Source organism: Antedon mediterranea, chromosome 8 (assembly GCF_964355755.1).
Source record: "Antedon mediterranea chromosome 8, ecAntMedi1.1, whole genome shotgun sequence".
Classification (NCBI taxonomy): Eukaryota; Metazoa; Echinodermata; class Crinoidea; order Comatulida; family Antedonidae; genus Antedon; species Antedon mediterranea.
The window spans coordinates 7,279,190-7,289,582 of NC_092677.1; positions in this window are offsets into that span (position 1 = coordinate 7,279,190).

Below are 10,393 nucleotides of genomic sequence, written 5' to 3' on the forward strand. Positions count from 1 at the left end.
ATCGTCAAGTCAGCTTCCTAACATTTTGAGAACTACCTATTTATTAACTATCTTGTTGAAAATATAGATAACTAATGATCAGTCAGTTTTTTATTATAATCTGTAATTGATGGAGAATTGATTTAACATTATTAGTCATAAACAACAGAAAACGAGAAGAGAGATTATCATCAGCGGTTGTCATGCTCTAAGAATCACATCTGTTGTCTAGTTTGATCTGTTCCTCATTGTTTAGTTAAATGGAGTGTTTGTTTAGAGTAAACATAAACATAAAGAAATGATTGGTTTTGCTTGAAGCAAAGATTACATTCAATGCAATTGTTGTTTAAAACAATGCCAGAAGTTATGTAAAGTGGCATGCAAAGATGTTCAGAATGCAGAATGATGTTTGAAAGGAGATATACAATTACCAGGTGTCTCATTGCTATGGGGAAGGCCATAGAAGTAAAAGCAGTTTGAGGTGCAGCACTGAAGGTGATAGGGGGAAGTCAGGCAAACAAAGTTGGTAAATGTTCATAAACAGTTTTACTCCAGTATCTGAGATCAAAAGGCTATCGGTACAATACAAGCTCCTCCTATTCTCAGGAATCTTTATCCTACATAAATCATCTTCCTATTCCTTTGGAAACCGGTTTGCATTCCTGGCAAAACAAATGGAAATGTAACCATCCTCAGGCCTAACTGGAAACAGCGGAAGTTTAGATTAGTCCCTCTACAGACCTATACAGCATCAGCAACAGACTATCCACTACTCTTTTTGAATAGTGAACCAAGGTCTTTAACATGCCCTGTATTGAGAACAATGGCTTTACATCCCATCCTATGCAAATCAATATGGCTGACAGGCTTAAAACCCATGCTAATCACAAACTTTATGTGACATAAAATGTGATGTGTTTATATATGGATAATGATGTCATATCTCTACCATATTTGGGCATATCACTACCATATTTGGGCACATCACACTTCTTTTTGTTAAACTAATATTGTAGAAAGTCTTCACTGTTACCATAATTCAATATTACTCTCTGAAAATAAGAAGATACCAACATCTCATTTCATTGGATTGTGTTTAAACTTATTGTCAATCAAATAACCATTACTTCGCGTTACTAAAAGTTGCACAGCGATAACTGGTTAAATGGTTTTCTAATTCCCAACGAGTTTATTTTCACGCTGCCATTTAACCGGTTATTGAAAATTCGTCCTGCTTAGTGCTGCCAAGAAATTGGGGGTCATTTTTTCGCATAATTATTAATCACTTATTTTTTCACATCAAAACAGGACCTATGAAATATTTTTATATCACTTTAAAATTTACCAGCAATGTGAAAATGTCCTCAACAATCCATGGGTTACCAAATCTTTCTAGGTTTCCGAATCCTAAATTCTTCTCACATGAGGACATTCACAAACAAAAAAGAAAATTTGCATATAAATTGAAAAGCACGCAGTATAACCAAAAGTGGCCTTCTTTAATGCAATTAGGGTTCACTAAATGCTTAGTATTAATACGATTTCTTGTAAAAATACCCAAATGGGGAAAAAGTTAATTAAAACCGTGTTGTTTCAGATTTGATAAATGAATAAAATAAATTTATCCAATTATCACAAAGTCTTGATAAATGAATGAAAGGAATTTATTGCTTATTAAAAACATTATGGATTTGTTTGATATTGTCAATAAAGAAGATTTACATTTATCAATCATATACTTGTGTTATTCTGTGAGTCAATAATATTTTTATTATTAATTGTATTGTACTCTATTCAATTAAACAAAATACATGTTGTTAAATCTAAAATAAAAAAGCGTATAACTCTTAGTTTAAAGTGATAGTAGTACTGTAGTTTTTGTAAATTTATAAAAAATATGGATGTGGGTGAAAATCTAACATGAATTGAAAAACAAAGTAAAAATAAAACATGTTATATTTTAATAAATCTGAAAAAAATTGCACATAACCTTAATCGTAATGGCCAAAACAATTTTTTTGATATCAAAAAGTTTCATTTATTCAAATTTTTTTTGTACCAGAGAATATAAATTTTACATATTGAATGTCTTTACCTATTAAAGTCAACCTATAAATGCCGTTTTGCCCTATTCATTGCATGAAACTTGATCATCACAAAACATGTGCATAAGAAAACAGTGGGATTCCTCTTTTACTAAATATAAACCAACAGGCCTACAGGCAGATTTGATATGAGATTACGCACCTTGATCATATTGTACATTGAATAAACTTGTAATATTGATGTTGTTCTACACCTCAGCGTGATCCTGAAATTAAATTATTATATTATCATAATATTATTATTAAACCCCGGAAGTAGGACTTTTAGTAAAAATTCTGAATGACCTATTTTTCGCATAGAAAGATACATTTCAATATTGGACATAAGAAAGATGAAATCTTTGCAAAATAGGTTAATGCGTATACTACTAATGAGTGGCATACAGAGCTAAAGAAAGCTTTTTGGTGGTGATCATGATAGGGCAGACTGATTTTTTTTGTGGTGTTTGTTGTACCTGTAAGTGCCTCTGATAAACCTTTTTGATTTGCATGTTGTGTCATATAATATTATCAAATGATAATATAGGTGGCAATAGCAGATCCTGGATTTTGAAATAGGGGGACCAAGGCAACCCAATCTCTTAATTATCTTTTGCATCATAAGTTTTAAAATGTAGATATGCCTTGGCAAGCTGGCCTTTGCCTATGGGTGGCAACATTTAGGGGTAAACAGATAAATTTATAAAGCTGAATTGGGATTTTGTTTACTTTGCACTTTTAGTTTGTTTTCATCTGGTTTTATGAAAAATTGTTCAAATATAATATCTAACAAATTTATGTTTTTATTACTATTTTCTTGAAAATAATGTAAAGAAAGAACAAAGAAAACAGATGTATTATCCCACATAAGGCCACAATTTACAAAATTAAGATTAAAATCCAGATTTAATCATTATAGCAATTAGCTAGTAAAAAAAGTAATTGTTCATTTTATTCACACTGTGACCACAGACAGAATTTTAATACTATCAAACCAAGCAGGCACGCATTACAATTTTATATTTTCTTTGATTCAAATACGCAATTACCACGGCTTGTTAAATCCTAACTATTTTTACATTGCCCACTACATCTCCACATGTACGTGTGCTTGATACCGACTCATCTATGATCACTTATGACAGATGTATTATCTTGTGCGATTTGAATTTCTCGATTTCTTGCAGTCTTCAATTACGATACCTGCTGTGGTTGGGTCGACAGTTGCTTAAGACACCCTTAAGGTACGAAGCGTGTGGCAGACGTGCACAGGGTTTTAGTTGTAACATTGTGTTATAGTTGTTTTTTTGCCTTTTGTAATGTGACCGACAAAAGAGTGTTTGCTATTATAGTTAAACCTTAAAACTGTGACAGAAATTTTATTCAGAACAGTCGTTGGCCTGTGTACACTGTGAGCAGTCATTGAAGGCTACTTCTTTCAGTGTTTGAACCAATTGTTAACTTCATGGACAAATTTGTGGACGAATTTGTGGAAATATTTTGCTTCTTTTTGCATTAATTAAAAGAATTTATGTAAGTTTTAAATAGCTTTATTTTACAACTAAAAATATTTCTATATTTTATATTATTTTATTATATTTATATTCTATATTTCTTATATTATTTTTATATTTCTAGTAGTGGCCACTTAGAGTTTGATATTTGTTAATTTTGATTGTGGTAAACAGTACCTAATATACTAGTCCAATAATGATTTGCTGAGTGTTTTTTAATTATTTTAACTTTTCAATGAATGATTCACAGTTAAAAATACAAAGCATTGAAATGCAAGAATATAAATGGCCTTTTCAAGAAATAATTGTATTCATTAAAAAAATCTATATCACCAAACATAAAACTGTTAGTTTATTGATTTTAACAAAACATGAGAATGATGGGAAAATATCACAAATTTTTAGTTTATGTAAAAAAAAAAAAATAACCTAATAGTCAATTTTTTTATTTAGCCTTATGACTTCCTAATATTATTGCACATGAAAGCGTTCTCTAATTGTGAGTCTTTAATTATTGACTATGACACTCTAAATTACAAAACATTTATTCAAACCTAGTAAAAATTCAAGTTATCTGAAAAAAAATTGATACGATAATGCAAAAAAAATATTACAGAAAAATAATCCATTTAAGTTTAACTACTATCAAGTAAATATCATCTCCAACACGATTTACAAATGAAATGATGATATCAATCAACCATAAGAAAGTTGACAATTTATGACAGATAGAGATCGGGTAACATCATGCTTGACCAGCGTAAAATCAAGATGACCAATGACAATATTTTTTTAAATATTAGGATCTCGCATACAAAGCTATTTTTAAAATTAATTCCTGGAAGGACAGGGTATGTTGAAATGTATTGGAGTGTTAGTTTCATTTGCTTAATCTTGGATGAAAAAATGTTAAGACATTTATCAGCAACATCTGTCAGTATGAATATTTGTGCCAACAAAAGGTCAAAGGTCAAAAAGCTAACAAAATTATTTTATTTATATGTTTTTTCTTTTTTTTTTCATTAAAGCAAATTATAAAAAAATGTTAAAATGATATTTGTGTATTAACTCTTTGATGATTTATGAAAGGATTTTAAAGTTAACGGTAAGGTAATGACAGAAAAAATAAATAGAGGATGCTCAAAAGAGGGAAAAAAGGCCCATCATACTTCAATAGGCTACATATTGTATTTATTATTAAATTTTCTAAAAATAAAGTTAATACTAAATTAATTAAAATTGCACAAAACAGATTTATTTCTCAAACCTTTTGAATGTTTAGTTTCATCTCTAAATTAGGTTGACTGCACTGACCCTTTCTCTCACTTGGGTTCCCTACGCACAGGGTTCAATCTCCATGTTGTCAAATAATTTGTAAGGTCGGCGAAGGTTACTTCTTTTGTTTTCACAATAAAATGTAGTAATGGGACATCTCATACCTGCAGGGGGTTGTGTAAAATAGACATGTTAAAGCTAGTGTGAGCACATGAGTTTAATATAATCTAAATGCATAGATTACATGATAAAATACACAAGGCGATTATATGTTGGTTTTGTAAATTATGTTAATTTGTCTTTTGTTCAAAGTTTTCTTTCATTTAATTCATATTGAAAAAAAATTACTTTATAATCTAGTCACAAGTCGATTTAATTGATCCCAAAAAAAATATCATAGGCCTAACTATTAGCAAACAATGTAGGACCAGGGAGACAAGTGCATTAAGGCAAAATCCATCTCTAGATCTTTTTAAAATAACTTTGCATTTAAATAATATAATTAATGCATCAACCCCTCAATTAATTATTTTTGTTATGCACAATATTGAAATATGCTTTCCTTTATTTTATGAAAAAAAATCAATATAGTTACAAAAAACTTCATTTCATAATTTCATTTTATTGAAAATTAATTAACAATTTAAATTTAAAGGCCAAACAGTAAACAAAAAAAAAAGGAGTGCAATTTTCATTGTTGTCCCTCACATTAAACTAGTAGGCCTACAATAACAACAAAAATATATCCCAAGACACAGAGAAAAACCAAGTCTCAAACATGAAATATTATTTTAATAAGAAATCATCACCTCTGCCTTAGAGATAGGTTTATTTTTCCCTGAATGACTAGCTAGAAATGTTATGATCCTTTAACAATTGCTACACATTTTGTACAAGAAAATTTAGTTGATATTTTACTAAAGATCTATCAATTATATTTGTAAAAACTCCAGATTATAATCTAACATGATAAGGTATAATTTAATAATCTAATGCAAATAATCGATTGTTTGGAGGCTAAAAAAACATATTTTCTTTTAAAAACTTCTGTTTGGGATCAAGTACTTAGGGGGTATTTGACAGGAGACAAGCTTTGCCCTTTGCAGTGCACCCCATGGGGAGACAATCTGCTTACCAGACCACGACAAGGATTTATAGTTTTCATTTAATATAATAACTTATCAATAATTTGTATAAATTTTAAATAACTGTGTCTTCATGATTTCAGTTTGTATTGAATTGTTAATGTCATTTTAAAATCTATATTTATTGGCAGCATGCATTTACATTTGCAATCTTTTGGTTACGATGTGCTATGCGCAGGTATTGAGTTCACAAGTCACTCTGTGCTTGATGCGCTTAATTGTTTCTGAGCATACACAGAATGACTTTTTGACTCAATACCCTAGGAAATCTATTGAAGATGTTGTGATAATGAACGGTTGAAGGTTTCGCAATTCTACAGTAAATTGTTTGTAATTATTGTAAGAATGATTGGATATTTTAGGTTTCACTCTCAACTGGTATATTTCAGTAGAATTATTTGTGACATTTACCCGAATGTAACATAGATGAATTATTAATACTGACTACATAATTACTTTACTACTACAGGCAAGGTATCGTTATCCGATTTCTGTAACATTTGAACTTTGAACTTTAGTGCAATGTTAAAAACACCAGAACTAAAAGTATAAAATTTGGGATTCAACCCCATGCTTTATCATCACAACTTTCAGCACCATTAAAAATTTTCTATTTTAAATATTAATATCAAATTGATTTCAGATTACTGTGTGATATGATACTAATATCCAATGTTATGATTATTCATCAAGGGACTCATAATCATAAAAAAGCAAATCATTATTAATAATAAAGTTGTCTTGTCGCTGTCGAATAAGTGTTGATTTTCAGCCATTAACCTCCAATCGCTCATCGTCAATTGCACGCAATTTGCGTTTCATCATAAATTTATTAATTATGTATAATGTTAAGTTACACTCTTATTACAGTAGTTTATCAAAATTATTAATTATTCCTTGAAAAAACACTAATTATTAAAACAACTAATCTTTAATGAGGTGTAGAAGTGTAAATTTAATTTATTCATTACTACAGAGACTTTGAGTGATTAAAATGTAAATAATGATGAGTTTAGTCTCTATATGAGTTAAACTCTCTAGGGAAAGTAGATCATAAAGTTTGCTGGATTGGTCCAATGAAAACCCTTGTAATTATACATACCTACAGTATTGAGATTCATTAAGTATGTTTACATAGGAAAGCTAAGAAAGCAACCAACATACTTATAATTTAGACTGAAAATACATATACATGCTTTTTAGTCTATATTTTCATCAAAATTATCCCTTATCATCCAGTAAAATAATAATAATAATGTCATTAAAAAAACCAAAATATATTTCGTAAAAAAGGTCCTTTGTTCCCTGAGCACAGGGTATTTTTGTTATTATGGAAAGAAATTATTTTTAAAAATAAAAAAAAATTCTATAAGGTCTATAAAATCTATGAAGCAATTTTTGTTTAAATTATTCTATTACAGAAGGTTAAACTTTTAAGTCATATTGTACTAGTTTTATCAAATGTTTGCATTTATTATTATTAAAGCGATCCTGAATTTCCAAATTCAATTAAAAGTACACTCAAAATTGTCAGATTTTAACATTAGAGTCTAAACAACTTGAAATCTAATATTTACATGTTTAAATAAGTTTCCGATATCATGGATAATGTATGTAATACTAGTATTCTTCAATTGCCCATTTCTAAATTAGGAAATTTGATTACTAATTTTATTCGCTCCAACAAGTTAGATCTGGCTTCCATGAATACTAGTGTTGATTAAGCATGTGCGCTTAGTTTTACCTGTTGTTGAAGGTGTATCAAATTAACGAAGCCCAGTATACGATGGTAGCCAATGATGTAACACCAGAATCAGTCTTCAACGCATGAGGTTCTCTCTTCATTACACTTGCATTTATTATTCATTGAAAAACCATTTAGGTAGCATTACGTCGGAGTCTGTACTGCATATTCTATGTTTCATTTTTTAAGCTTCCAACTTGGATCTTATGTATTGTAAGTACCACTTCTTTCAGCAAGTGTCGTTTCTTTATGGTCTCTGTATGTAGTTTTGTTGTGTTAGGCAAAATTAAACATTTTTAGTTTCACATCCGCAGATTTAAATGAAGGGCTTTAAATTAAAAAATATAATAATTAATAATAATTAAATAGATAAACAAAAACTTACTTACATTTTTCTTAAATAAAACAAAAGGAATTAGAAAAGTTTTAATCCTAGAACTATAGGATAATCAGTCATACATGCTGTGTTTAATAATTATAAATACTAATATAATGTCAATGTCATTGTCAATAAGATTAAAACAAATGATGTCATTATCAATAAGAACAATAACATTGTTGTATCATCATGATATTATTACTCTTATTAATCAAAACGTCGTTTGATTGGACTTGTGATATTATTTTCATCGAAGGCAACATAAGTGGTTATCCTATAGTTCTAGTATGAACAATGTTCTAAGTAGTATCTAGTTATCGTCGATAGTATTGGAAAATACCAAATAGCTTCCATTGGTAAACTTGTCTAAATTATAAAGAACCTTTTAAAATCATGCTGCGTACTTGGATTGTAAACATTTAGATTTATATAGACATGCAGATGGTACAGTGGTATCAACAATAGTAGTTTGTTTATTCATGGAGGAATCCTTCATAGTATATTACAGTTGTTTCAGGGAGATATATCGTCCTGGTTGTATACAATATTAAATGATTTATGATTCGGTTTGTCCATTATTTTCATTGTAAGTATGTATTAAAATCTTGTACTTGTAGTCAAGACATGTTCTGTATGTCCATTCTCCTGCTAATAGTTTTGTTGGTCCAATCATTGGTTTAACATAGTGTTCACTAGCTAAACCTAGGAGAAGACTTAATGCAACTAATGTTGTACATTCTCTTTTTGAGACCTGTTCTATTTTTTTTTAAATAATTAAATAAATAAAATGAAAGATGAAACCCAAAGTAACTGCAGTAAGCATGTATGGTTATCTGCAGTATATTATTATAGTATTATAATAGTTATTATGTTAATTAAGATATACAGTAATACTAAATTTTATTTGTAAAATCTATCTGGGAAAGAATGAACAAGAAACCTATACTATTTTATTATTTATTATGTCTAGCCAAAGTCATAAAAATGAATAATTAGAAGAGAAAAAACAAACCAAGCAACCTAGATTACTCTGTATATAACTGTATGTATTTTATGCTATTTGTTGCAAACAAAAACAACTTTTATACGGGTACATTCTTAATAATGTCTTGTTAGCCTACTACTACTACAATTTCCATTTTGTTTTAATAACTCAGTTTACACTGTAAACAATTTGATTTACTGTCCCAAAACAAGGGTTTTCTCAAACTGTTCTTTTACTTTTTACATTCTGAAATTAAAGTAAACTGGTAATGTTTGACAAAAGGTACTTACCAAAAAAAAAATTAATTAATCAAAAATCAGAAATTGTCACAGTCTTTATAAGAAGTGGAAAATTTAAATAAATGTATTTGTGTTCCAAAAAAACAAAATAAGATGACAATTTTCAATTTGCAAAAAGCTAAGCCCTCATACAAAAAAAAATTTCTGGACTGAAAAAAGGAAATAATTTCTAGATTAATAACAAATAGATGCACTGGTTATGTTTAAATAACATAGTATAAAACTGACTCCAAATAGGGAGAGGGAAGCCATGATTCAACGTTTCAATCTTTATTTGATCATCATCAAGAATAATAGATAAATGATGACAGTAGAAACCTTATAATAGACACTTTCCTTTGAAATGAGAGATGGGCAATATATGCCTAACACTGTGACTAAAGGCTGGTTGTACTGTATTGACATTAAAACAGAATAATTGTATCATAAAGTATTATTATCATATTTGTAAGTTTGTAGCATTGTAAACAATGTTTACCATAAACAAAAGTATAAAAATAGGCTTTGATGAATCATACCTTTTTTTATTCTGTTATTATTTTGGATTTTAAAAATAAGGATTTTGTTTATAAAAACAAAAAATGTATACAAAACTCGAAACACATTTCTTTTGTAGTTGATTGAATACAATTAATTCCAATAGGCAAGGCAAAGTTATAAAATGGTTTAATGTGCTAAAAATATTTCAGGAGATTTAGAAAATACATTGAAATCTTTATTCAATGACGTTAAACAGAACTCTGGGTTTATCATACACTATATAATCAGTTGAAACATGGTTGAAACAACATTGGTAATTAATAATAATAAGGGCAACTATTATTGGTCAAAATGATTATTTTAGACTACAATGGTATATTCATGTTGTGTATTTTAATCTTTATGAACAATGAATGCCTATATGAATTGCTGTATTCATAAAAAAAAATTCTGTTTACCTTGACATGTTTCCAGTCAGTTTAATCTGAAATGTTTTAAATCCGATCAAA